The sequence below is a fragment of the Elaeis guineensis genome, chromosome 5, assembly GCF_000442705.2.
Source record: "Elaeis guineensis isolate ETL-2024a chromosome 5, EG11, whole genome shotgun sequence".
Lineage (NCBI taxonomy): Eukaryota > Viridiplantae > Streptophyta > Magnoliopsida > Arecales > Arecaceae > Elaeis > Elaeis guineensis.
The window spans coordinates 21573062-21599831 of NC_025997.2; the positions used below are offsets into that span (position 1 = coordinate 21573062).

At 41.4% G+C, this 26770-nt stretch overlaps 2 pseudogenes; both read right to left on the bottom strand.

Moving 5' to 3' along the window:
• Positions 1–859: 859 nt before the first annotated feature.
• On the bottom strand, positions 860–2657 carry LOC140858114 (premnaspirodiene oxygenase-like; annotated as a pseudogene).
• Positions 2658–9653: 6996 nt separating this feature from the next.
• Positions 9654–26554, bottom strand: LOC114914197 (premnaspirodiene oxygenase-like; annotated as a pseudogene).
• Between the last annotated feature and the right edge of the window lie 216 nt (positions 26555–26770).

Here is a 26770-nt window from a genome sequence, read left to right on the forward strand (position 1 = left end):
AAAAAATTTTAGAGAGAAAGTGGAGTTGCAAGCTAAGAGAGAAGGGAGAGAGGGAAGAGAGAAACTCCCTCTCTTCTTTTATTTTTTTCTTTTTTTTTTTTTCCCTTTCTTCTTGCGGAACAGGGACTCACGTTCCCTGTTCCTCTCCAACTAGGACCTCCCGCGGCCGAGGTTATGCTGGCGGTGACTAGGGCCATGGTGATGCGGCTGGAGTTCCTTTCCTGACGATCGGCGGTGGCATACGGTCCAGAAAAAGGGGATGGAGTTATAGATTTGGAAACAGGGGATTCTTCCGGGCATTGTTTCGACCAAATCATAGCTGATGGATGGGGTTTAATGCAAGAAAAGAGAAGGGAAAGATGTTGGATATCTTACTTGAGGTTTCCGATGAGTCTTGGTGATAGTCTTTTCAGCGAACACCGTGAATCAAATCCAAGGTTTTTAAAGAAATAGGGGAGAAGAGAGGTCAAGATTGGATGATTGATTTCATAGGAGTGTTTGAGCCCTTAAATAGATGCCATTGGAAGGAATTAGAGATCGAAAATAATTTGATTCTGAATTGAATTATGATCCTATCGATCGGAAAAATAGAGAAGGAAGAGCGACGGTAATTCCCAGCTTCTCAATAGTTTCCAGCACGTGCAATGCATGTGCTGGCTGTTTCTTTTTTTTTTTTTCTTATGCTGTTTTGAGATTCGGGTTGGGGTATTACAATCTTGCTCCGGATTGATATTTTATAATGTCCCCCGCTGTCCATGTTTGATGCGATCCATATGCTTTTGATGATCTTACCGGACACAAACAGTTACAGCATAAATGATACACTGCTAGAGATGGCAGCAGAATGCAGTAGAACTCGTGGTTGTGAATTTCTTTTGTTTTCCATATTATATCCTTTTGTTTCTCCATAAAGCGCTACTTTTATTGCAGAACAATTTACGAAATCACAAACACAAAGGCATGCTTGCAGTATTGCATACAGATACCGCTCCCCCAAAAGCAACATCTAATTACTTAAGCTATGTATATCATTTAGATAGAATATGCGGAGTAGCAATTAACCACAGAGGCGATTTCAAGCTCACGGTTCCCCCAAAGAGCTCGGTTATATCCAAATCCTTGGGGTCCATTCCATCAGGGATCTTCCAATCAAAATAGTAGAGGAGGTGGGCTAGGACCGTCTCCACCTGAGCCATGCCAAAGGTGATCCCGGGCATATCCTCCTGCCCCACCGAAAGGCAAATACTCAAAGTTGCCACCTTTGTAGTCCACCGAGCTGCCATCGAACCTTTCCGGCTTAAAGCTCTCTGGGTCCTCCCAGTATCTCGGATCCCTTGCTACAGCCCATGCATTGATGATAATCCTGCTCCCAAACGGGATATCGTAGCCGTCCACTTTGCATGCCTCACGGCAGACTTTCGGCCCGAGCAATGGCACCGGTGGGTGCAGTCTCAGAGACTCTTTGATCACCAATTTTATGTAATGCAATTTAGTGATATCTTCCTCCTCGATCTTGGTCTTTCCCTTGAATGCTTGCCGCACCTCCACCTGAGCCTTCACCATTATCTCGGGGTGTCTCATTAACTCTGCCATCGTCCACTGTAGCTTTGTCGCTGATGTCTCGGTCCCCCCCGCGAACATATCCTGAAAATAGTGGAAACGATAAGTACTTGGAGCAATTAATATGTTTTGCCATGTCTTGTAAATATTCATTTTTTATTTGTGTAGAACAAGCTAGATGCATAGTTAGGCATGCTAACCAGGATTACGGCCTTGATGTTGGTGAGCGTGAGGGGAATTCAAGTCCACCATTTTCTTTCAGCCCTAAGAGAACGTCCACAAGATCTTCCCCCTCCTGCGGTCCCCCATTGCTGGTTGCTCTCTTCGCTTCATGCTCCTCGATGATCTGCCCGAGAATCTCATCCATCTCCCTGCCACATTTGTCTAACCTTGAACTCAATCCACTAAGAGTGTCAATAACACTCAATGAGGGGAATAAATCAGTTACGTTAGATCCAATGAACAATTCCAGTACTTTCTTCGTTGCTGAGATGAATCTTGGCCCATGCTTGCACTGTGTACCAAATGCCACCCTCGAGGTCACAGTATTAGATGTCAGGAGAAACATCTCACTAAGGTTAACCGGGGAATTTCTCATGTTGGAGATGTATCCCACAAGGTTGGACATCTCTTCTTGTCGAAGTGTGCTGAAGGACTGGACACGCTTTGCACTCAGTAGTTCGAGAACGCATATCTTCCGCAGCTCCCGCCAGTAGCTTCCGTAGGGTGCGAAGACAATGTCTGTGCCGTCGTAGAACACCTTGGAAATTAGTATTTTGTCTCGGGTGGCGAAGATGAGATCGTGGGTCTTCAGGATCTCTCTTGCCATCTCTGGAGAGGAGACGATAATGTGGTCGACTTGTCCGAGCCTGAGGTGCATGACAGGGCCATGCCGCCAAGACAGCTCACGGAGGGCACGGTGAGGGAGCTGAGCTCCGAGAAAATGGTGGAGGTGACCGATGATAGGGAGCTTCCATGGGCTCGGAGGCAGCTTAATTCCTGTTGCTGTGGATTTGGTTAACTTTATAATTACTATGAGTACAAAGAGGAGGAAGAAGGAAAGGAAGGGTAAGGAAGGGAGATGGAGTTCCATGGCTGGTGTTCTGATGCTTTGAGTGTAATGCGGACACTGTCTCTATAAATAAGCAAATATAAGATAGTTCATGTGGCGCATACGATTCTAGTGTCATAAAAAAATAAAAGGAGTGTTATCATACGCGTTGGTTTGATTCGCCGCCAGCGTTCAACGGAAGTTGCAGAAGGCTACGAGACAAGACTAACTATAGCTGTGAAAGTGATGGTGAAGATTTTCTTCTTTTGATAGGAAAAAATGACCAAGGTTTGATGAAAAAACAACAATATGATTGTTTAAGTGAAAGCCGAAACGATTATAATAGATTGTAAAGCTCCAAAATTTCTACAAAAGATAGGAGACTTTTATCCTTACTCTTGACCTTTAATGCATTTGCATGGCTGAGGTTCCGTCTGAAATACACCGGTAACGGTGACGATGATTTTATGTTGGCATTTTGCTATATTTGAGTGGGTTTTGGACTTAGAGTGGAGCAGAGCAGCGGAGAGGTTAGACCAAATTTATTATCGCGTTTGTAATGTTGCTGTCAATTGGGCTGAAAATAGACCATTAGTGCTGGATCTTAAGGGCTGTTAAAGTTTCAGTATAAAATAGAATAAATTATAAAAATCCTCTAAAATTTTTATTTATTATACTTAAATACAATAGTTAATTTGTAAAACCTATATTTACATTTAGTTAAATTAATATCGATAGTAAAACCATTTATTCCATGTAAGAAGTAGAATTTGCATTTGAGAGGAAAGAGGATGCACATTTTTTTATATCCTTCGGTGAATATTATATTACTTAAGGTTATTTTGATTATTTTTAAAAATTATTTTGGTGTGATATTTGGGTTCCATTTTAGGTTTATTGGCTTGACTATCTCAAATGGATAAAGGTACGTAGGTTTTTTTAAGTATTGGGTGTAAATGTAATTCATCCTTAATCTTGGGGGAATTTTTAAGAAAGATGTGCCAATGGTGAAAAAAGGGAACTTTTTTTTCTTTTTCTTTTTTTTTGTTCCTTTTCTTCTACAATGCATAGTTTTTTTTCTTATTTTTCTAATAAAATTTTGGAGGGGAGGTGCCTTGTGAGATTCTACTGGTTCAACTCAATTTGACTGAGTCAACCTAACAAACTAGCTAGGCTAAGAAGAAAACTACGAGGGTGAAGCACCATTTGAGCAAAGCAGTCATGATCATGGTCTCCAAGATATTGTATGATGTACCACTTTTGAGTGAATGTTTACTATTGATATTTGGTTTATTTATGCAAACTATTTATTTTGAGCAATATTGATCATCGGATATATTTATGTTTATTTCAATAATGATTTTTTTATTATTTTTAAATTTATATTATTATAATGGTGCGGGTGTATATGAGGATTCTTGGTAAGCTGTATAGCTTATATCTTTTTCTGTTGTATTTTTTTCAAAGTTAGAAGATACATAGTCTTAGTCAGGTTAAAGCGACAACATGATTAGTTAGCTAGTTTACGTTTTTCATACTCGATGAAAAATTGAATTTATGTGTTTGAATAATTTTATGATTTAATGATGATGGTTTCACTTAGTCTGATCATTATGACTAAATTTTATGGCTTACGACTTTTTTTTGATGTTATTGAAAGTTTTGATCATCTTATAGATTTTGTATGACTTCTAGAGCATCGCTCTAGGATCCAACGGTCGTATCACGTGGCTGACTCATTTGTTGGGTTTGGAGCATGACAAATAATCAGTAAAAGTGAAAGCCAAGTGAAGAACCCAATGTTATAAAATAGGATGTGGCTCTAAAATTTCAATAGGCTAAAATTTTTTGTGTAGAAATCCTTTGGCTTCTGGAAGATGGGACTTCTTTTCTCTTAATGAAATTGAAGAAGGTGCCCCACTCATCCATGTAAATTTGACCTGCTAGCGTTCAAAACGATAGACTAATAGTCACGGAAACTGATGGCCAAGTGAAAAACTAAACATTAATAAAATATAATAAAGATCCAAAATTTTCATATGAAAGACTTTTCTTCAGAAGCTAGAATTATCTTTTAGCATGTGGAAGACGGGTACTTCTTCCTTTGATGAAATGGAAGATGATTCTTGTCTCAAAAAAAAAACAAAAAAGAAAGAAATAGAAGATGCTTCTTCACTCGGAAACAAAACTATCAACTGCAATTCACATTAGTTGATGGTATAACCCTTTCCTATTTTTAAAATATTTTTAAATAAATAGATGACTAATTATAAAAGTAATTTGGAAAACTGGGCTCAGTATCTCCCTTGTTGTAATGGGGTGTTTTGCAATTTTGATCTAGCCTGTATCTGAATGGCCCTCCATCATCTTAATATGTAAACTACGTTGATTGTTGTGTGGTGCTTTACTATAAAATATATATATATTGACAACATAGTTTTCTAACAAAAATCAAATGAGGCACATATGGGAAAAGAAATTGGAGACAAAATTTGAAATTGAGGAGACATCATGCTTTATTAACATAATATACCTGACTAAATTATAAAAATGGGTTAGATTCTTGCGCCTTATTCATTCCAAAAATGCACGCATACTTATAATCTTCGGCAAGAATATGTTTCTAATGAGAATCTAGTCAAGCACGTTGGAAAGAAATGGGGTGGCCAAGTTTGAAATTGAGGTGGCATCATTCGTCACCGTCAGATATTATACTTGACCGGCACTGTGATGGATGTTGTTGCTTTAAGGCCATTCCACAAACCGATGAGAGAGTCAACAATCAATAGTCAGCGAGACAGTCACGTGGAGGACCAAAAGATAAATATCTTAAGTGAGAGTAGACTGAAACTAGCTTCAGGTCCGCCCGACTTTGGGTCAGATTATGAGCTAGTCCCGAATAATATCAAGCTAGATTTGAGCTTGAATACAGTGTCGATTTTTTTTTTCGGCCAGACTCAAGTATATCATTGACCAGGCCTATGCATGGCCCAAGTCTGACCCAAATATAGGCCCAATCCTTAGATCAATTTCAGGTCCCAGCCTACTTTAATCGGTCTGGCTCATCGTCGCACTCAATAACATTGATGGGTAATCTTAACCTTTCCAATTTCAGCTCAGAAGTCCATTTTTATTTTCGATCTCTCGAATTCTTTGAGCCATTGGGCAAAAAAGGGGAAGGAAAAAAGGTCGGGAATTGGGAGCTGGTGATCGTTGTAGAGAGATTTGTTCCTTAGACTTTCAATCGCCCATACTCACATCTATCTCCCTTTTCTCAAGCTTTAGTCATGGCGACCAGCAACCTCAACTGTATGGTTGTCATTATTGACGGCAGCAAGTATAGCATAAACACCCTACGATAGGCCCTTCAAAGCCCCTGCCTCCACCCCATCGATGGTGACCCTGGCGCTGCTAGCTAGGCCTTGTCCTGCACCTTTGTCATTCTTCACATCCAATCCCCGCATTCTATCACAGCCTATCTCAGACCCCGGATCTATCCCCTTTGATGGCCCCAGTGCAAGAGCAAGACAAAGAATCAGGGTAGCCCAATTTTTTGCCCAAACAGACCCTTCGAGCTAACCCTATCGGGTTCGAGCTAGGCTCAAGCTAAGGTTTTCTTAAAAAAGAAAAAAAACTTCGTGCCAGGCTCGAATAGAGGTATGGCCTAACCTAACCCGTCCCAATTTCAACCTTAAGTGAGATATGGTCAAGAGACTAAACAATAAATCTCTGAAATCTAACTTTTATTCAGAAGCCATTATTGAACTTTCTTGCATTTTGCAATAAAGCACATTAGTCTACATGGACCTATCCACTAGAATACATATTCAATGTCACTGCCTTTTATATTTACTGATCTTTGAACAAAAGGAGAACTAAACCAGTAAGAATCATGCATAATTATCTTTGGAATGTTACCTAAGCTTTGGGTTGCTAGCTATTGATGACTGTCCCAGTAATCAAGTAGGTTTCCAACTAAGCATGTAATTTAGATGAGTCTCTTTGATCATGTGCTTGATCAATCTTTGCTTAGTGTTCATATATTTTGAGCATCAAGAAGCACATATCATTTTTAATAAAATTCATCTCAAAGAAGTTAATATTCCTTAATGAGTCTCAAAGTAGAATCAAGCCTGACTCGAGCTTGGTGCAAGTTTCTTTAGATTTAGTTATAGGGTTGATTTCATCAATGGATTTGAAAATTCATTTATCAATTTATCATCTGAAATCAAACATCCAACTTTATTTAGAGAGAGAATATTTGGAAGAAAATTTCCACTAGTTCCTCACATGCCAAAGATGGCTAGAGACCAATCTTCACCTTTTATATATTTTTGGACTAACTAGATCTTGCTTGTCAACCTTTTTCCTTTCTGTGATTTTTGTGTTTTATTTTGAACTTTTTTATGTTTTTGATCTGAGTGGATACCCAAACTTGATATGGATAGTTTCGGCAACCATGGGTTGGTAGGGTTAGATAGGGTTCAAGAGCAAGAATTGCCACATTAGAAACCGTGTCACAAGCCAAACTTTCGAATATAGGCACAAGAATAGAAAGGTTCTGAATTCTTTCTCTAATTTATCTAAAAAGGATATAGGCACAGGAATAGAAGATAAGAAAAATACAAGAATTGATATCAATATAGAGTGAAAAAGGTTTGCTCTTCTTGCAAGTGCAAGAGCCTTCCACTTCCGATAATCAATGTATGATTGCACCATTTCCTCTATCGAACTAAAATTAGAAATATGCAACTTTTTTTTCCAAAATAGTCACTCCATGTACTTTCAAATACCCTATCTTTCATGCATATTGAGAAGATTCATAATTTGATATTTCAAAGTAGTAGAAACAATCGAATTAAACATTACTTGGGATTTTTGCATATTGAGAGCTTGCCCTACGATAGAGTAATAGGCATCAGTAATAGAAAGTAAGCAAATGCGATCTTTCATTGTAGTCTTGCATATGAGCAAGCAATTATCCACAGAGAATAGATGAACTATAGATCGAAGGTCTCCTCTAGCTAGGAGAATAAGCCCTAGGAAGCTACAGTTTAAGAACCAAGAGAAAATCTCTTAACATAGAATAAACATATATGGGGACAGAGGACACCCTTGATGTAGTCTCTAGTTGGCATGAACCAAGGTGTAGGCTCACCATTTATAAGCAAAGCAAAGAGAGATTGACTGATTGAGTAACACATTAATTGATGAAGGATACAAATTTACTATGAAAACCAAATTCCTATAATAAAGAAAATAGAAACTTCTAAGAGACCTGATCATAAGCCTTCTCAATATCAAGTTTAATCATCATCAAACTTCGAAAATAAGGAGCTCTAGATACAGTATGTATTAGTTCCTGGCTTAGCAAAATTTGATCCATGATACATCAACCCTAGTGAAAAGCACCTTATTCTTGTGATATAATATGAGGCAAAATAGGTTGCGGTCGATGAACAAAGATTTTGGCAATGACTTTGTACATTGTATTGTATAGGCTAATAGGCTGGAAATTAGTAACATACTCAGGATTACGAGCCTCTAGAACAAAGTGATATAGGTCCTTTTATAGTCTAATGGTATGGTGGCTATATCAAAGAAATGATATAGAGCTTAACAAACATCTTTGCTGATTATCTATCAAAATTGTTTTAAGAAAAAAGATTGAAATCCATCAAGCCTGGGGCCTTATCAAGATCCATGCTTTTAATAGCATAATCAATCTCCTCTTCAGTGACTTGCCAAATAAGGTCATGATTTTGTCAATCAATGACTCTTGATGATACTATAGATTGTGTCAGTTGTTGGCTTAAAGATTGAGCTGATCAACGAGCTTGAAAAGAATCAAAAAATATCTGAGGCACCTACTCAGGTTTATCAATAAACTCTCCTTGGGATGAACAAAGATCCAAAATTTTATTCCTCCATCATCTATGGATAGTGGAATGATGGAAGAATTTAGTATTTGAATCACCATCCTTTATCCGAGAAATTCTTAACTTTTGGCTTCAAAGTATTTTTTGACAATGGAGATTATAATAATATTTTCATAAGAGAGCTAACAATTGCTGATGTTGGAGGATGTTAAGACCTCCTTCTTGAGCCTCCAGAGTTTGTAGATGGTAGATACTATTATTCAACTTCGACCATTTTCAGAAAAGATTGCCAATGCTTCATTTTCATTTTTTAAGAAACCTTCTAGTGTTGGAAAGAAGCTTGGTCAACCTAATATCCGAAGAATAATGAGTAGGATAGGACTAGACATGCTTGATAACCTCTTGAATACCATCATATGTCAACCAAAATTTTTCAAAACTAGGAGGCTTGGTCCGAGGTTTATCATGAAGAACCAATAAGAGGATTGGGCAATGATCTGACCCATATCTGGCTAGGTGCTGAATAATTGAATCTAGAAAACAATTCATCCATTTATCACTCACCAAAGTCCTATCTAACCTCTCCCAAACCCATGCATGCCCTTGGCAGTTATTACTCTAACTGTATTTAGGCCTATTAAAGCCCAAATCCATCAACCTAGCTTGGCATAAAAAGGTTTGAATTCTTGGACTTCTTGGTCAGGTTTGAAAGGTTTATCCCCATCTATATCCTCAAAAGAGAGAACACAATTGAAATCCCAAATAAATACTACTTGCACACCCAGTGATATGGCTGAAATCAATTGCTCCTATGGCTGTCTACATTCAAATAAATAATTGCTAGCATAGATAACACCAAGCAGCCATGTATCTCCAAATGCAGAAGTGAAGAGACCAAAGGCTACCTGGCGATCATAATGCATGAAAGTAATAGTACCAAGTTCTTTCAACCAGGCCACTACAATGCCCTAGAAAGACCCAAGGATAGGATCATATATGCTTCCCATTATGGTCCCATTAGTCTTTTAATATATGCTAAAATATTTGTAGATAGCGTGGTTTTCAAGAAGTAGACAATAAAGGGACTATATCAGTGGATTAAATTTCTTAATAATTGATAAAAGATGGCTTAGCTGCTCCTTGACAATTTGAAGTAAGGATCATCATGAATGAGATGAATCTCCCAACCCCTTTTCAATAATGGTCAAACACCTAGTAACTGAGCTGGTAGTAGCGTAGTCTCCAAAGTCCTTTGAAGGACCCCCAGTATCACTTAGCTGACTAGAATCAGGATCAAGCTTAGATTTTAGCTGGTTAACATAAGTAACATGAGGATCAGATATAATATCCAAAGTAAGCTAGGATGATTCTTACCCTAAGGTTATCTCCTGCTTGGTAGGAGAAGCTCCCATCATCTGATTAGCAAGCCTCCACACTCCATTCTAAGTGTTCACTATTACCATCTTCTGTCTGGTATGTACAAGTATAGTAATAGACTTCTAATTGTTTGCCAACCCAAACTCCATGTTCTCCATGATAATAACTTTTTGTTATGGTGGTGATTTTGAACCTAAAGATGATGAATTTTTATGTGGGTTGGTAGGAGACCTTTTACATTCCTCTTTAAATGATGACATGCATGGCACAATAGTGATCTCTAAACTTTGGTTGTCCACATTGTGCTTAGGAGTATCGGCTGCCAAAAGCCCAAACCAAAAACTTGTTTCTTCTAAGGTAGAAGGTATAAGCTTTGTCCTTGAGGAGGCAAAGATTTTGTAGATGCCTTCTTCGATTGTATCCAAGCCACATGATGTTAATATTGAACCACTGAAGATGTGGGAAATGATCAGTGTGCCATCTGAGAACCCTGAATATGAACTCTTGCTACTCTAATTCAAGGTCCATATAGAGATTTTTTATCTATCATGATAGCCTCCGAACACCCATAGAAGGAATTGAAACTGCTACTTTTTCATAAGAGTAATAGAATTTTGCAAGTTCCTTATGAGTATACTGTTGCCAGATTATACCTTGGTTCTTGAGCCGCACACGCGTCTAGCCTTTATAGGTATCTACGGAGATCAATCTTGAACATTTCTTCTTGTACTCGATCCATCTTCTCCAAGATGAATCTTAGTCTTTTGGATCTTTGATCACATGTTGATCTTTAATTGTGATGTCAACACTTGAACTGCAGCCTTTCTCTCCATTGCTTGATGTAGAAGAAACCACCCAACACCTTGGGTGTGCAGAAGATAGGATGCCCAACCCTTGGGCATTGGATATAGAGGAGAAAGAGAGAATGGTGTGGAGATGGGAGGAGATGGAGATCTGAATTCGTAATTCAATTATTTTAAAACCCCAAGAGACCATCTCTTAAATAGATCTTTTCTTGATTCCAAATCAATCTTCAATTAGTTTAAAAAGGCTAGTTCTTATCTTATAAGGTCTCTTGCTTTTTAATTTAATTTTTTTTCTAAGAAAATCAGATCCAATTGAAAAGATCCACACCTCATATAGCAAGTAAAGTGGGCACCCCACATCTTATATGGCAGGTAGAGGGGGCATCCTCATCGAATGAGGCAAGTAGAGGGGGCGCCAACCCTTGGGGCCCCTTAGGATTTTGTGTGCATAAGAGAGAGGGTGTATCCCCTCTCTATCTCTCTCCTTCCATGCCAAAGCAAAAGAGGGGGTGGGCCCCTCTTTATTCTATCTGCCCACTCCAAGGGGTGTGCACCCCTTGGACTTTCCAAAGAAGGAGGCATGCACCTCCTCTTCTCTTTCCAATTAATCCATGCCTCAAAAAAAAATAACAAGAAAGAAAATAAAGAGATTTATTTACCATATATTGGCTTGATCCAATCTTTTTGGGCCCTCAAGTAGGTGCCCCTCTAAACTCAAATCAAAATGGATCTAGTTAAGGTTTAAGGCTATAGACTTAATCTAATCCTTATCTAATAAGAAATCTAAGTGCAGAGAAGAATTGAGTTTAACCATATGCTAGCATGGTTCTTCTAAACCCAATAGGATTTTATTAAATTCTTACCAAATTAGAACTTCACAAGCCCAATTGGTTAATTCAAGATTAAATCCTTAATGTGTGATCCCATAGGTTCCATTCTATCTGATAGTGAGATATATTGTGATCTCCATCATAATATTATTGAAACTCCTTTTAATAGATTGAAATAATTTCAACTCTATCTTTCGAGGATCATCGATCAACAAGATGATGCCCGATAAGTCCCACAATACATCAGTGACACCTAACAGTATGTAGTGGCAATTCAGTGGAATAAAAGTATGAACTCCTAGGTGCAGTTATCGTATGATTTAATCCTTCTATCGTGAGTCCCAACTTGACGGAGGTCATGAAGAATTCGTCAAATCCCATCATCAGTCATATATCAGATTGGCTCGGCTTGAGTTTACTTATAAATCTCATGAAAATTTTTTTCTAGTATTCACACTTGTTTTGACCAAAAACTTTCTGAACTCAGTCTCGCAAATCGCATAGGACTTCTTTTTTTTGTCAAGATCGATAAATTTCATCTAGATGCATCCTACTTCTAACAGTGAATCTGAATTTACTGTAGCCAACATACACAGCAAGAATCTGAATGGTTAAAGATCAAAAGATTATGTAGTCAAACTCAGTAGCCTCGCTGTGAATATTTAATGACACTGTAGGTCAAAGGACCACTCATACTACTGCAGCATTGAGACCACCACTGATGAGTGAGTAGATATCCAAGTACTTTCTCGTGTTGGTCATGCTCAGTGCAAGTTATTCTCTAACAACCACCTGTACTCTTATCCCAGTATCCCTACACTACAGATCCAAGATTCATCTATCCAGAAGGAAGATGATCCGTGCATCGATCTTTAAATGGATTGATCACTGTCCTCCGTAATGATCCTTTGATCAGGAGTATTTAGAAACTAACTATTAATTAATATATGTCTCAAATTCTCAATACTTTAAGAATATACAAAATCATCTTTGTTAATTTTTAAGATAAATCATGGACACATAAATATGATTGAAAATAAAAATATTCTTTATTAATAGTAAAATGTTACAAGTATAAAGTTAAGCTCTGAAATTACAAAATATATCAGCCAATAATTGGCTTCTAGGGCACTCATCTAATATTCTTGGCTCTGTAGGTTGCTTCATGAGGGAATTCATCCTTAGTTGCTTTCCAAAAACACACCCCTCATAAAGTTGATCGAGATGATTGATTGGAGACAAGCCATATACTATCTTTTTGGTTGACAGGGTGTTAAGATTGCCAAAATTAACATGTCCCAATCTTAGATGCCAAATCCATGAAGGATCTTTCACACACGCCTTTAAGCATCTCGTTACATCATTTTTGATGTCAAGAACAAACTTTCGATTCCTTGACATCACAACTTGTGCAATCAAATCATTGAAATTATTTCTTATAAAAAGCTTTTTATCTTTCATATGAATGTCATAATTTTTCTCAAGCAATTGCCCAAAACTTAAGATATTGGTCTTCATATCCGGTACATAATATACTTTAGAAATAAATTGATGGCTATCATCTTTTAGACGGATTAGGATTTTATCTTTGTCTTCTGTCGAAATTTTTGAAGAATCACCAAAATAAACGTAGTCTCCCATCGATTCGTCAAGCTCTATAAACATATCTTTATATCTGCAGACATGGTTGCTGGCTCCGCTATCCAAATACCAGCTCTCCTTTTCTCCTTCACCTTCTTTAGAAGGCAGCAACAACAAATCTTCTTCTTTTCTTTCAATATAGTTAAAATTTTCTTCTACTTGATTATCTTTATTGTAATAACATTCATAAGCAAAATGACCAAGCTTCTTACAGATATAATAATGAACCTTTGATTTGTTCCTCTGGGCTTCTCTTTCATGAGGACTAGTTTGGCTGAAGTGGACATCATCTCTTCCACATTCTCTTCTTCCACATCCTCATCCACATCTAAAGCCTCTGCCATGATCTCGACCACGATCTTGTCCTCGATCAGTTATAGCACTTTTAAACCCTTCCTTTAATGTGAGTCTGCTTTGAAGTGCTTGGTTGATCAACTCTCTTTTTTTTTGTTGATTCACTGCTCATGTGATTGCAGCGACCCATCAGTTCGTTTACAGCCATGGCTTCGAGATTTTTTGATTCTTTGATAGCTGTGGCAACATAATCAAATCTGTCATGTAAAAAACATAATATTTTTTTGATCACACAGACATCATCTAGGTTCTTTTCACCATTTCTCTGGAGCTGGTTCTCCATAACGATCTGAACTCGTGTGAAGTAATCTATAATGCTCTCAGACTCCGTCATCTGCAATACTGCAAACTCGCATCGAAGCATCTGAAGGTGAATTTTTTTCACCTTCTCAATGCCTTTATAGGCATTATGGAGAATATTTCATGCTTGTTTGGAGGTGGCGGCTGCTGACACCTTCTCAAAATTTGCTTCATCTAGATCTTGATAAGTATAAAATAGAGACTTCTTATCCTTCTTCCTTGAGTTGTTTAGAATCTCCCATTGGTTCGCTTGGAGTGTCGATTCATCTTGAGGCTCTTTATAGCCTCCCTCAACCACCTCCTATATATCTTGGCATCGTAATAGAGCTTTCATTTGAATGCTCCAGTTCTTGTAGTTCTCCTTTAGTTAGGTGAGGGACTTGGACCAATGAGGGAAAAGGAAGAAAAAGGAACAAAGCTTGGAAGGAATGAAATAACGAGATTTTATTTCTCGATCGATTGATTACATTCCCTATAATACATGGTATATAGTTTTAAAATTTAATTTAAAATACAAATAAATAAAATAGAATCACAACCAATTAAGATAACATCTTCATCTCTATCTATCCATAACTATCAAATTTAAATTTTTAATTCAAAATTAAATTTTTAATTCAAATTAAATTTATCTTATCAGTTACAGCATAAATGGTACGCTACTAGAGATGGTAGCAGAATGCGGTGGAACTCGTGGTTGTGAATTTCTTTTGTTTTCCATGTTATATCGTTTTGTTTCTCCATAAAAGCACTACTTTTATTGCAGTACAACTTACGATACCACAAACACAAGGGCATGCTTGCAGTATTGCATCCAGATACTGTGCTCCCCTAAAAGCAAAATCTAATTACTTAAACTATGTATATCATTTAGATAGAATATACGGAGTAGCAATTAACCGCAGCGGCGATTTCAAGCTCACGGTTGCCCCAGAGAGCTCGGTTGTATCCAAATCCTTGGGGTCCATTCCATTAGGGAGCTTCCAATCAAAATAGTAGAGGAGGTGGGCTAGGACCGTCTCCACCTGAGACATGCCAAAGGTGATCCCCGGGCATATCCTCCTGCCTCCACCGAAAGGCAAATACTCAAAGTTGCCACCTTTGTAGTCCACCGAGCTGCCATCGAACCTCTCGGGCTTAAAGCTCTCCGGGTCCTCCCAGTACCTCGGATCCCTTGCTACAGCCCATGCATTGATGATAATCCTGCTCCCAAACGGGATATCGTAGCCGTCCACTTTGCATGCCAAACGGCAGACTTTCGGCCCGAGCAATGACGCCGGTGGGTGCAGTCTCAGAAACTCTTTGATCACCAAGTTTATGTAATGCAATTTAGTGATATCTTCCTCCTCGATCTTGGTCTTCCCCTTGAATGCTTGCCGCACCTCCTCCTAAGCCTTCTCCATTATCTCGGGGTGTCTCATTAACTCTGCTATCGTCCACTGTAGCGTCGTCGCTGATGTCTCGGTCCCTGCCGCGAACATATCCTGAAAATAGTGGAAACGATAAGTACTTGAAGCAATTAATATGTTTTGCCATGTCTTGTAAATATTCATTTAAAAAGAAAGGAGTGTTATCATACGCGTTGGTTTGATTCGCCGCCAGCGTTCAACGGAAGTTGCAGAAGGCTACTAGACGAGACTAACTATAGCTGCGAAAGTGATGATGAAGTTTTTCTTCTTTTGATAGGAAAAAATGACCAAGGTTTGATGAAAAGACAACAATATGAATGTTTAAGTGAAAGCCGAAACGATTATAATAGATTGTAAAGCTCCAAAATTTCCACAAAAGATAGGAGACTTTTATCATTACTCTTGACCTTTAATGCATTTGCATGGCTGAGGTTCCACCTGAAATACACCGGTAACGGTGACGGTGATTTTATGTTGGCATTTTGGTATGTTTGAGTGGGTTTTGGACTTCTGAGTGGAGCAGAGCAGCGGAGAGGTTAGACCAAATTTATTATCGCGTTTGTAATGTTGCTGTCAATTGGGCTGAAAATAGACCATTAGTGCTGGATCTTAAGGGCTGTTAAAGTTTCGGTATAAAATAGAATAAATTATAAAAAAAAATTAAAATTTTTATTTATTATACTGACGTACAATAGTTAATTTGTAAAACCTATATTTATACTTAGTTAAATTAATATCGATAGTAAAACCATTTATCTCATGTAAGAAGTAGAATTTGCTTTTGAGAGGAAAGAGGATGCACATTTTTTTATATCCTTAGGTGAATATTATATTACTAATTAAGATTATTTTGATTATTTTTAAAAATTATTTTGGTATGATATTTGGGTTCCATTTTAGATTTATTGGCTTGACTATCTCAATTGGATAAACGTATGTAGGTTTTTTTAAGTATTGGGTGTAAATGTAATTCATCCATAATCTTGGGGGAATTTCTAAGAAAGATGTGCCAATGGTGAAAAAAAGAAATTTTTTTTTTCTTTTTTTTTTTGGTTCCCTTTCTTCTACAATGTGTAGTTTTTTTTCTTATTTTTCTAATAAAATTTTGGAGGGAAGGTGCCTCGTGAGATTCTATCGCGCCATTTGAGCAAAGCGGTCATGATCATGATCTCTAAGATATTGTATGATGTATCACTTTTGAGTGGATGTTTACTACTGATATTTGGTTTATTTATGCAAACTATTTATTTTGAGCAATATTGATAGTTGGATATATTTATGTTCATTTCAATAATGATTTTTTTATTATTTTTAAATTTATATTATTATTATAGTGTGGGTGTGCATGAGGATTCTTGATAGGCTATATAGCTTATATCTCTTTCTGTTATATTTTTTTCAAAGTTAGGAGATACATAGTTTTGAGTCTAGCCTTTAGGTCTGGCAAGAGAGCCCTGTTCGTTACTTCGGCCTTTCCATTTACTTATGGATATTCGACTGAAGTGAAACGTTGTTCAATTCCAAAATCTTCACAAAATTTTCGGAGTTGGGAGCCGCTGAATTGCCTGTCATTGTCAGTTACCAGCACTCTTGATAGACCATAGTCACAGATAATAGATTTTCAGATGAAGTCTTTAACCCTAGTCTTTGTTATATGGGCTAGGAGCTCAGCCTCTACCCACTTTATGAAGTACTCTATAGCCATTAGGAAGAATTTACGCTGACCAAAGGCCTAAGAAAAAGAACTCAAAATGTCCATTCCCCATTGAGCAAAAGGCCATAGAGCTACGGAGTAAGGGCCACCATTGGTTGATGCTGAATATTGAAAATCTTCTGACAGTGATCATACCTTCTGACAAAATCATAGGCATCTTTTTGCATTGAAAGCCAATAATAATCTTGTTAGAGGATTTTGTAAGAAAAGATTTTTGCGCCTAAATGATTTTCACAAATTTTCTTGTGGACCTCTCGTAGTACATAATCTGCTTCGGACGGTCGCAGACACCTCAAAAGCAAAAGAGAGAAAGATTGTTTATATAGCTTGTCGTCATGAAGCACATAGCGAGCAGCCTGCTTGTGGATTTTTTAAGCTTTCTAGTTGTCAAATGGTAGTTCGCCCGACCTGAGGTACTTCAGCAAGGGGTCAATCCAGCAAAGCTCTTTTTCAATCTACTGAATAGCAAGAGGTTTTTCCAGACATGAGTTTTCCAATATCTTGATATAAGTTTCTTTTTGAAAACAGGTGATAGAAAGACTGCTAACTTTGACAGTGCATTCATCCGTATATTTTGTGTCTGAGGTACCTGTTGGATATCAAAGCTTAGAAAAGATATGGTTAATTCTTTTATCTTTTCAAGGTACCTCTTTATATTTTTCTCTTGAGCTTCATATTCACTCTTGACTTACCCCGTCACCAGTTGAGAGTCACTAAAGACCTTAAAGCATCTGGCTTGTTGGATGTGTGCCCTAAAAGTCAATCTTGACTGACACATACTTTTCTCTAGGACATATTTTGTACTTGTTGGGCAGTCTTAATAACCAATCATATTTATGTGTCCATGATTTGTCCTAAAAATTAACAAAGATGATTTTGTATATTCTCAAGGTGTTGAGAATTTGAGACATACATCATTAGTGGTTAATTTTTAAATACTCTTGATCGAAAGATCGTCATGGAAGACAGTGATCAATCTATTCGAGATCGGTGCATGGATCACCTCCCTTTAAGACAGATGAGTCTCGAGTCTGCGGTGTAGAGATATTGGGGTGAGAGTGCAAGTGGTTGTTAGAGAATAATTTACACTAAGCATGACCAATACGAAAAATCACTTGGATGTCTACTCACTCGTCAGTGATCTTCTCGATGCTGCAGTGGTGTGACTGATCCTTTGACCTATGATGTGTTGGCTATTCACAGCGAGACTACATAGTTCGACTACATGTTCTCTTGGTCCCTAGCCATATGGGTTCTTACTGTGTATGTTGGCTATGTAGGTTCAGGTTCACTATTTGGAGTAGGATACACCTAGATGAAATCTATCGACCTTGATAGAAGAAGAGAAGTCCTATGCGATTCATAATACTGAGTTTAGAAAAATCTCTGGCCAGAGTAAGTGTGAATACTAGAAAAGAATTTTCATGGGATTCACAAATGAACTCGAGTCGAGCCAATCTAGCATATGATTGACGATGGGGTTTGACGAGTTCTCCATGATACCTCTATCAAGTCAGGACTCTCGATAGAGGGATTGTATCACACGATTACTGCACCTAGGGGTTCACTTTTCTGTTCTACTGAGTTGTCACTACATGTTGCTAAATGTCACTGGTGGATCGTGAGAACTCACTAAGATCATTTTCGGATCAATGATCTTTGTTGAGGTGAGTTGGAATCATTTTAGCCCATCGAAAAGAGTTTCGATGATACTGGGATAGAGATCATGGTATATCTCACTACCAAAAGAAAAGAATTTGAGAGGTCATACACAAAAGGAGCTTGACCTGATCAATGACTTGGATTATATTTGAAGAATCAATTAGATTGATAGTTTAAATTTTAGAAACTGCTAATTTGTAAGCATTACAGTTTTGACAACTGCTAATTATTAGCGCAGGGATGTAATTGCAAGTGTTGTAATTTTTTGAGACTGATTAAATTATGAATTGTTGGGTATAAAATACCCTCCCCGGCCAAAGTTTATAAAAGACCGATCCTTCGGGGCTCTTCCGGCCCCCGATCTTATATGTGGCGCCTCTCCAAACTCCCTCAGCCATCCGGACTTCTCCGACAATGGACTTCTGCGTTCACCCACCGGGCCACCCCAAAGGCCCTCTGGGCCTCACCGCCAGCCGACCTTCTACAGCGACCAACTATCCTCCGAACTCCTTCCGGACTTCATCAATATCCGAGCTCCTTCGACAACGAGGTCTCTACAGTAATCAGACTCCATCCAAGTTTCTACGATGGTCGACCACCTTCAAAATTCCGACCGAGCTCCTGCGAGAGCCGAACTTCTACTACGAATGGTCTACTCCGAAGTCCTACAGCGGGCTGTCTATTCCAGACGTCTGCTGTAAGCAAATTTCATTCAAGCCTCTACTATAAATAAATTTCTTTCGAACTTCTGTTGCAGGTAGACTCCAGCCGAGCTACTCCGTAGCGAGTGGGCTTTGGACGAATTCTATAGCGGGATGCTACTCCGAGCTTCCATGACAACTGGTCCTCGTCCGAGCTCCTACAATAAACGGCCCCCTTTCGACCTCTCATGAGAACCAAAGCCCATCCGAACTTCTCCAGCGGATGGATTCCAGACGAGCTTCTACGACGGACGAGCTTCAGCAACTAGGTCCCTGTAATAGCCGATCGCCTCCGATGCCTGCCAAGCCTCCCCAGTGCTATCCGAAGTCCATCGCCGGCCGACCTCCTACCAGGCTCCCCATAAAATCAGACTTCCCCGACGGATGATCTTCGGATGAGCTTCCGCGTCAGATAAATCCCAGACTGACTTCTCCGAACTTCGTCAACAAAGATCTCCGTCCGAGCTCCTACAGCAGATGACTCCCGCCTGAAACGTCAGCATCCGAAGCGTCCGACAACAGTAGATTCATCAGCGACCTCGGAACATCCGAACCTCTCCTAGAACGACGATGTAAAGAGCCATTCTGCTCCATCAGGCATCCCAACCGAGCTTCAGCCGACAGATTCCATGCAGCTCCACAACTCTCTGACAAGTCACGACAAGAGCGCCCTCCTGCTCCACTCTCTGCAATGGATTCCATGCAGCTCCACCACTCTATGGCAAGTCCCGACAACGGACACCACTCCACTCTCCGCAACAAGCTCCACGTGGCCCTGAACGACCCCTGATGCCACTACTCTCCGTAACAAACTCCATGCGGCTCTGAGCGATCCACTACCAGATGGTTACAGACATCGCTGTCGATCAGTTACACCCTCCGTCTATAAATAAGGATCCCCAGATACGTTCTTCAAGAAGCTGGTAACTCTATCTTGAAACTCTGCCAAAATTTTTGCTCGAGCACTCCATTTCTGTTGAAGCGGAATACTGACTAGAACGTCGGAGGGTCTTACTGGAGCACCCCCAACTCCGGTTTAGACTTTCTTTGCAGGTCCCGACGATGGCCGCGGTCATCCCAGCTCCAGCTTCTCCGACCTCGATGGAATTCTGCACCAACAGAATTGGCACTAGAAGAAGGGGGGCCTGTGTCTTTGCAGTACCCTTGTTCTGAAAGGAGTGCTCAACGGAATCGATTTCGGTCATCTTCTCCGACATCCTTTTCTCCTTCTTCTACTAGATCTTCACCCGATGCCTCCCCGCAAAGCATCCACCAGGCGATCCACGACCTCCGCGGCCAGATCTCAGGCTCTGGCCTCACCTCCAGTTTCTCAGGCTCCTCCTCCTCCTCTGGCAACAGTGGTCGGTAGATTCATCCGACACCGGCCTGAAGGTAGGGAGAATCGACAGAGGGTCCTGCCGCGACCGGAGCCACCGAGGAGGGAAGAACAACCTGAAAATTGGCCTCCAATCAGGATCATCTGCACCACCTCTGGAGAGCCCCGGAAGGGAGCGGCCAGTGGATCGACCAGACCGCCCAAGCAGCAAAGAACTGAAGGACCCAGAACCTTTACTGAAGAAGACGCCCAAGAGATCTAGTTCCCCCATAATGATGTGGTTGTAGTTTCTTTAAATATTACTGATTATGATGTACGCCGCATTCTTGTTAATAATGGAAGCTCGGCTGATATTTTGTTTTACGATGCCTTCTCAAAAATATCCATCCCTGACAGTCGTTTGGGACCGATTAGCTCCCCTTTAGTAGGGTTTACCGACGATACTATCCCGGTGGAGGGAGTAATAACCTTGACTGAAGTTGCAGGCCAATATCCGAAACAATCCAGGGCTCTGGTGGATTTCCTAGTGGTGAAGGCACCGTCAGCCTACAACGCAATTCTTGGCCGACCTGACCTCAACGCCCTCTAGGCTGTAGTATCAACCTACCATCTGAAATTAAAAATTCCTGCTAGCCAGGGGTCCGGAGAAGTCAAGGAAGATCAAGCCCTGGCAAGGCATTGCTATAATATAGCCCTGCAAAGAAGTGGTCAGCCTGACCCCTGTCCGGTTGATGGATTGGACACCCGCGATGACCTGACAGAAGAACGGGCGGGCCAATGGAAGATCTTGTCTCAATTCTTTTGAAGGATGGGAATGAGGAACACATGGTGAAGATCGGCTCCAACTTGGGGAAAGAGGTGCGGATGCAGCTTATCAATTTTCTGCAAAAGAATGCGGATGTTTTTGCTTGGACTCCGACGGACATGCCAGAGATCGATGCTGAAGTTATGCAACACCGTCTGACCGTCGATCCCAAACACCAGCCGATGAAGAAAAAAGTTCGAAGTCATGCACCGGAGAGACAGGTGGCAATAGCCGAGGAGGTTGATAAACTCCTAAAAGCCGGGTTCATCAGAGAGGTCAACTATCCGAGCTGGATTTCCAATGTGGTCTTGGTTAAGAAGGCGAACGATAAATGGAGGATGTGTATAGACTTCAAAAAATTGAATAAAGCCTGCCCGAAGGACAGTTACCCTCTGCCCAGAATCGACCAACTAGTAGATGCAACCTCGGGCCATGAGCTTCTCACCTTCATGGATGCATTCTCTGGCTACAATCAGATCAGGATGGCACCGGAGGATGAAGAAAAAACCACTTTTATAACTAATCGTGGCCTTTATTGTTATAGGGTCATGCCTTTTGGCCTCAAAAATACAGGGGCAACATATCAGCGGCTAGTGAATAAGATTTTCAAAGAGCAGATCGGCCGCAACATGGAGGTCTACATGGACGACATGCTCGTAAAGAGCAGATCCTCGGTGAACCATGTCGCCGACCTTGAGGAGACCTTCAGCACCCTTCGAAAATACAAGATGAAGTTGAACCCGGCCAAATGCGCTTTTGGAGTGACCTCAGGAAAATTTCTGGGCTTCATGGTATCGGGGCGCGGGATCGAGGCAAACCCGAAAAAGATTCGCGCCATCCAGGAGATGATCGCCCTGAAGTCAATAAAGGAGGTTCAGCACCTCACCGGGAAAGTAGCAGCTCTAAATCGCTTCATCTCGAGATCGACCGAGCGATGCCTACCTTTCTTTCGGACCCTCAAGCAGCCCAAGAACTTCTGTTGGACCGTTGGATATCAGCAGGCATTCGAAGAGTTGAAGAACTACCTCGGCTCATCACCATTATTGGCAAAGTCCGAACCTGGAGAGGAATTGTTCCTATACCTGATGGTTTTTCCTGTGGCCCTCGCTGCAGTTCTGATTAAGGAAGAGGCGAAAATTCAACGGTCGATCTACTACATAAGCCGAGTATTGAGAGATGCCAAAACCAGATATACTAAGTTAGAGAAACTAACTTACGCCTTGTTGATTGCAGCTCGAAGGCTTCGACCTTACTTTTAAGGACACACCATAATGCTGCTCACCGACTAGCCGATCAAGGTGGTTCTGCATCGAGCGAATGCCTCGGGGAGAATCGCGAAATGGACAGTTGAGCTCACGGAGTTCGACATCAACTATCGACCTCGGTCAGCGATCAAATCCCAGATATTAGTGGACTTCGTGGTGGAATGCACTATCCCAGAGAAGGCCGAACTTGGACAAGATGAAGCCGATAATCCAGGGCTCCGGTCGAACTCCCCCGAAGAAAGAGCCGATCTCCCTGATGGTTCTTAGGCCCTCTACGTGGATGGTTCCTCCAATATGTCAGGCACAGCGTGGGCCTGATCTTGGTCAATCCAGATGAAGTTGTCACGGAGTATGCACTGCACTTTGAGTTCCCCGTAACAAATAACGGAGCAGAATATGAAGCTCTGATTGCAGGACTGAAGGTCGTCAAAGAATTAGAAGTAGATCGGCTTCAAGCCTACAGTGATTCTCAATTAGTAATGGGACAGATCAGTGAAAATTATGAAGCTCGGGAGGACAGTATGGCTAGATATCTCGAAAGGGTAAGGGAGATCATCCCTACCTTCGGTAGCTTCGACATCAGGCAGATCTCGAGATCGAAAAATGCCAGGGCCGACCTTCTCTCCAAGTTGGCTATGCTGGCTCCGGTCGAACTGCCTAAGGAAGTCTTCTTCGAGGTTCTGAAGTGCCCTAACACGGAAGAATCACAGCCTGTGATGGAGATCAGCTATGAACCCAGTTGGATCGACCCACTGTTACATACCTCAAGGACGGGGTTCTTCCTCCTGATGCAAAAGAGGCTCGGAAGTGTAAGAACCAGGCCTCCCGATATATCCTCTACGAAGGCAAGCTATACAAGAGGTCGTACTCCTTGCCCCTTTTGAAATGTCTCCGGCCTTCTGAAGCCGACTTTACCTTGAGGGAGGTACATGAGGGAGTCTGTGGGAATCACATGGGGGCAAGGTCTTTATCCCATAAGTTGCTCCGACAAGGTTATTACTGGCCTACCATGTACCATGACTCTATCGAATATGTCCGAAGTGTGATCGGTGTCAGAGATATGCTAATATACAAAGGCAACCTGCCTTCGAACTTATACCATTGAGTGCCCCGTGGCCATTCGCGCAATGGGGGATGGATATCCTCAGACCTTTTCCCATGGCATCAGGGCAGTGGAAGTTCCTCCTGGTGGCAATAGACTATTTCACCAAATGGATCGAAGCTGAATCTTTGGCAAAAATCATGGAAGCTAAAGTGCAGGACTTCATTTGGAAGTCAATTGTCTGTAGGTTCGGCTTACCCAGAACCCTCATTACTGATAACGGGCGACAATTTACTGGAGCAAAGTTTGCCAAATTTTGTGAGGACCTAAACATCTCCCACAACTTCACTTCAGTGGCCCATCCTTAGGCAAATGGCGAGACCGAGGTGACCAATAGGACTCTATTGCAGGGCATCAAAGCGAGACTTGAAAAGACAAAAGGAACTTGGGCTGACAAGCTCTATCATGTGTTGTGGGCATACCGGACTACTCAGAGATTGCCTACGGGGGAGACCCCCTTTGCCTTAGCTTTCGGGACAGAGGCCGTGATCCCAATAGAACTCAAGCTTCCGTCAGCATGAGTCGTGACGTTCGACGAATAGCGCAACCCACAGGATCTCAAGGCCAACCTCGACTTGTTAGAAGAAAAGCGGGAGACGGCTCAAGTTCGGATGGCGGCTTACAAACAGAAAGTATCCTGCTACTACAACTCCCGGGTCAAAAGCAAAGTCTTCAGAGCGGGGGACCTGGTGTTACGGTGAGCCGCTGCCTCACAACCTCAGATCAAAAGAAACTTGCCCCAAACTGGGAAGGCCCGTATGAAGTCAAGGAGGTAGTCCGGCCCGGAACATACTATTTAAAAGAGCTCGGAGGAGCAGAGCTTCCGCGACCATGGAACTCGAAAAATCTACGAATGTATTACCAATAGCTTCGCCTTAAATAAAAGTTTCATATTTGCATATTTTTCTTTTAGCATGAGTTTATAACAACAGAAAATAACTCTCTCATGCAATTGAAATTAAGCATGCTAGGAACAGGAGGAGAACCTCGTCCTAACATGAGCAAAGTTGAAGGCCCGATTTCTTAAAGATCGGACAGGGAGAGAGGCCCTCACAATGACCCTGATGTACCCCCACAGCCTTGTTAGGAACAGGAGGAGAACCTCATCCTAACATGAGCAAAGTCGAAGGCCTGATTTCTTGAAGACCGGATGGGGGGAGAGGCCCTTACAACGGCCCTTATGTGCCCCCACAGCCTTGTTAGGAACAGGAGGAGAACCTCATCCTAACATGAGCAAAGTCGAAAGTCCGATTTCTTGAAGATCGGATGGAGGGAGAGGCCCTTATGTGCCCCCACAGCCTTGTTAGGAACAGGAGGAGAACCTCGTCCTAACATGAGCAAAGTCGAAGGCCTAGTTTCTTAAAGACCGGATGGAGGGAGAGGACCTTACAACGGCCCTTATGTGCCCCCACAGCCTTGTTAGGAACAGGAGGAGAACCTCATCCTAACATGAGCAAAGTCGAAGGCCCGATTTCTTAAAGACCGGATGGAGGGAGAGGCCCTTACAATGGCCCTTATGTGCCCCCACAGCCTTGTTAGGAACAGGAGGAGAACCTCGTCCTAACATGAGCAAAGTCGAAGGTCCGATTTCCTAAAGATCGGATGGGGGGGAGAGGCCCTCACAACGGCCCTTATGTGCCCCCACAGCCTTGTTAAGAACAGGAGGAGAATCTCATCCTGACACGAGCTGAAACCGACTGTTGGGAACCAGGGGAGGACCTCATCCCGACGCAAGCAAAAGACTTGGTTGATCGACAAGGAGGAAAGCTTCCTCAATGACTCCTCTACACTCTCACAACCCCGTCAGGAGCAGAGAGAAGACCCTCACTCAAACATAGAAAAAAAAGGGAGAGACGAAAAGAGAAAGCGATGAATTACACCGGCGATAGGTGAAAAATGAACTACGTCAAAGGCACAAGAGACCTCATCTCGACGAGAGAGAAAACTCTTGTCGAAAATCTCTAGTCCCTAAGGGCAAATCGACATGGCGACGACCAGGAACCTTCAAACTACGTCGGCAACGAACAAGATGGAAGACAAAAGAAGTTCGGTGAACGATGACTCAAAGCAAGAACCGACGAGGGATTACAAACTACGTCAACGCCAAACAAGACAGAAGACAAATAGAGTTTGGTAAACAACCATTCAATACCAGAGTGGACAAGGTAATAGACAATTTCATTCTCATTTCATTGGTGAAGTATACATTGCAAAGTCTTGAAGGCCAAAAAAAAAAGAAAAAGAGGAGGGGACAAGGTAACGGAAAGTTCTCTTCTCATTTCATTGGCGAAGTGCACGTTACAAAGCCTTAAAAAAAAATAACAAAACAACAAACAAAACAGACCGCTCTAAAGAAGCTCGGCCTCATCAGACTTCGAACTCTCAGTTCCAGCCATCGTCGAGAATTACTTCAAGTACTTGTCTTCTTCTTCCAGTCCCCCTTTCGGATCAGCAATCACTCCAGCATTATCTTCGAAGTACATGTAGACGCCATCTTTGCCGTGCCATGATTTTCGCTGCCTCATGATGGCGGCAGGCATGACCTTCTTCCTGAGGTCGGGTTTCCCCTCACGATGACGCACACCAGGAAGCCCTCGCGGTCGAAGATGTGCCATAAGCGCGGGCTCTGGGCCATCAAGGCGAAACATGGCCGGATCTGTCTCTTCTACCCTCACCTTCTTCGCCAACCCGGAAGTTGCAGTGTCTTCCCGCTCGTGGGCTTTCAGGCTCTGGGCTAACACCAGAGCCGCATCCGCACCCATATCTGTAACGAAGGGAGACCAGCACAGTCTACAAACGAAGCCGCAGAGGTGGAGAAGGTTTTGAGGCTAACCCAAGCTGTTCTGAGGGATGCAGGGGTACAGAGATGAGGATGACTCAACGGATGCATAAAGCCAGGGAGAAAAGACTGAAGAAGCTCCCGTACAAAGTGAGATCCCCGAAGGGGGGAGGCAGGTTTAAATAAGCAATAGGGTCCG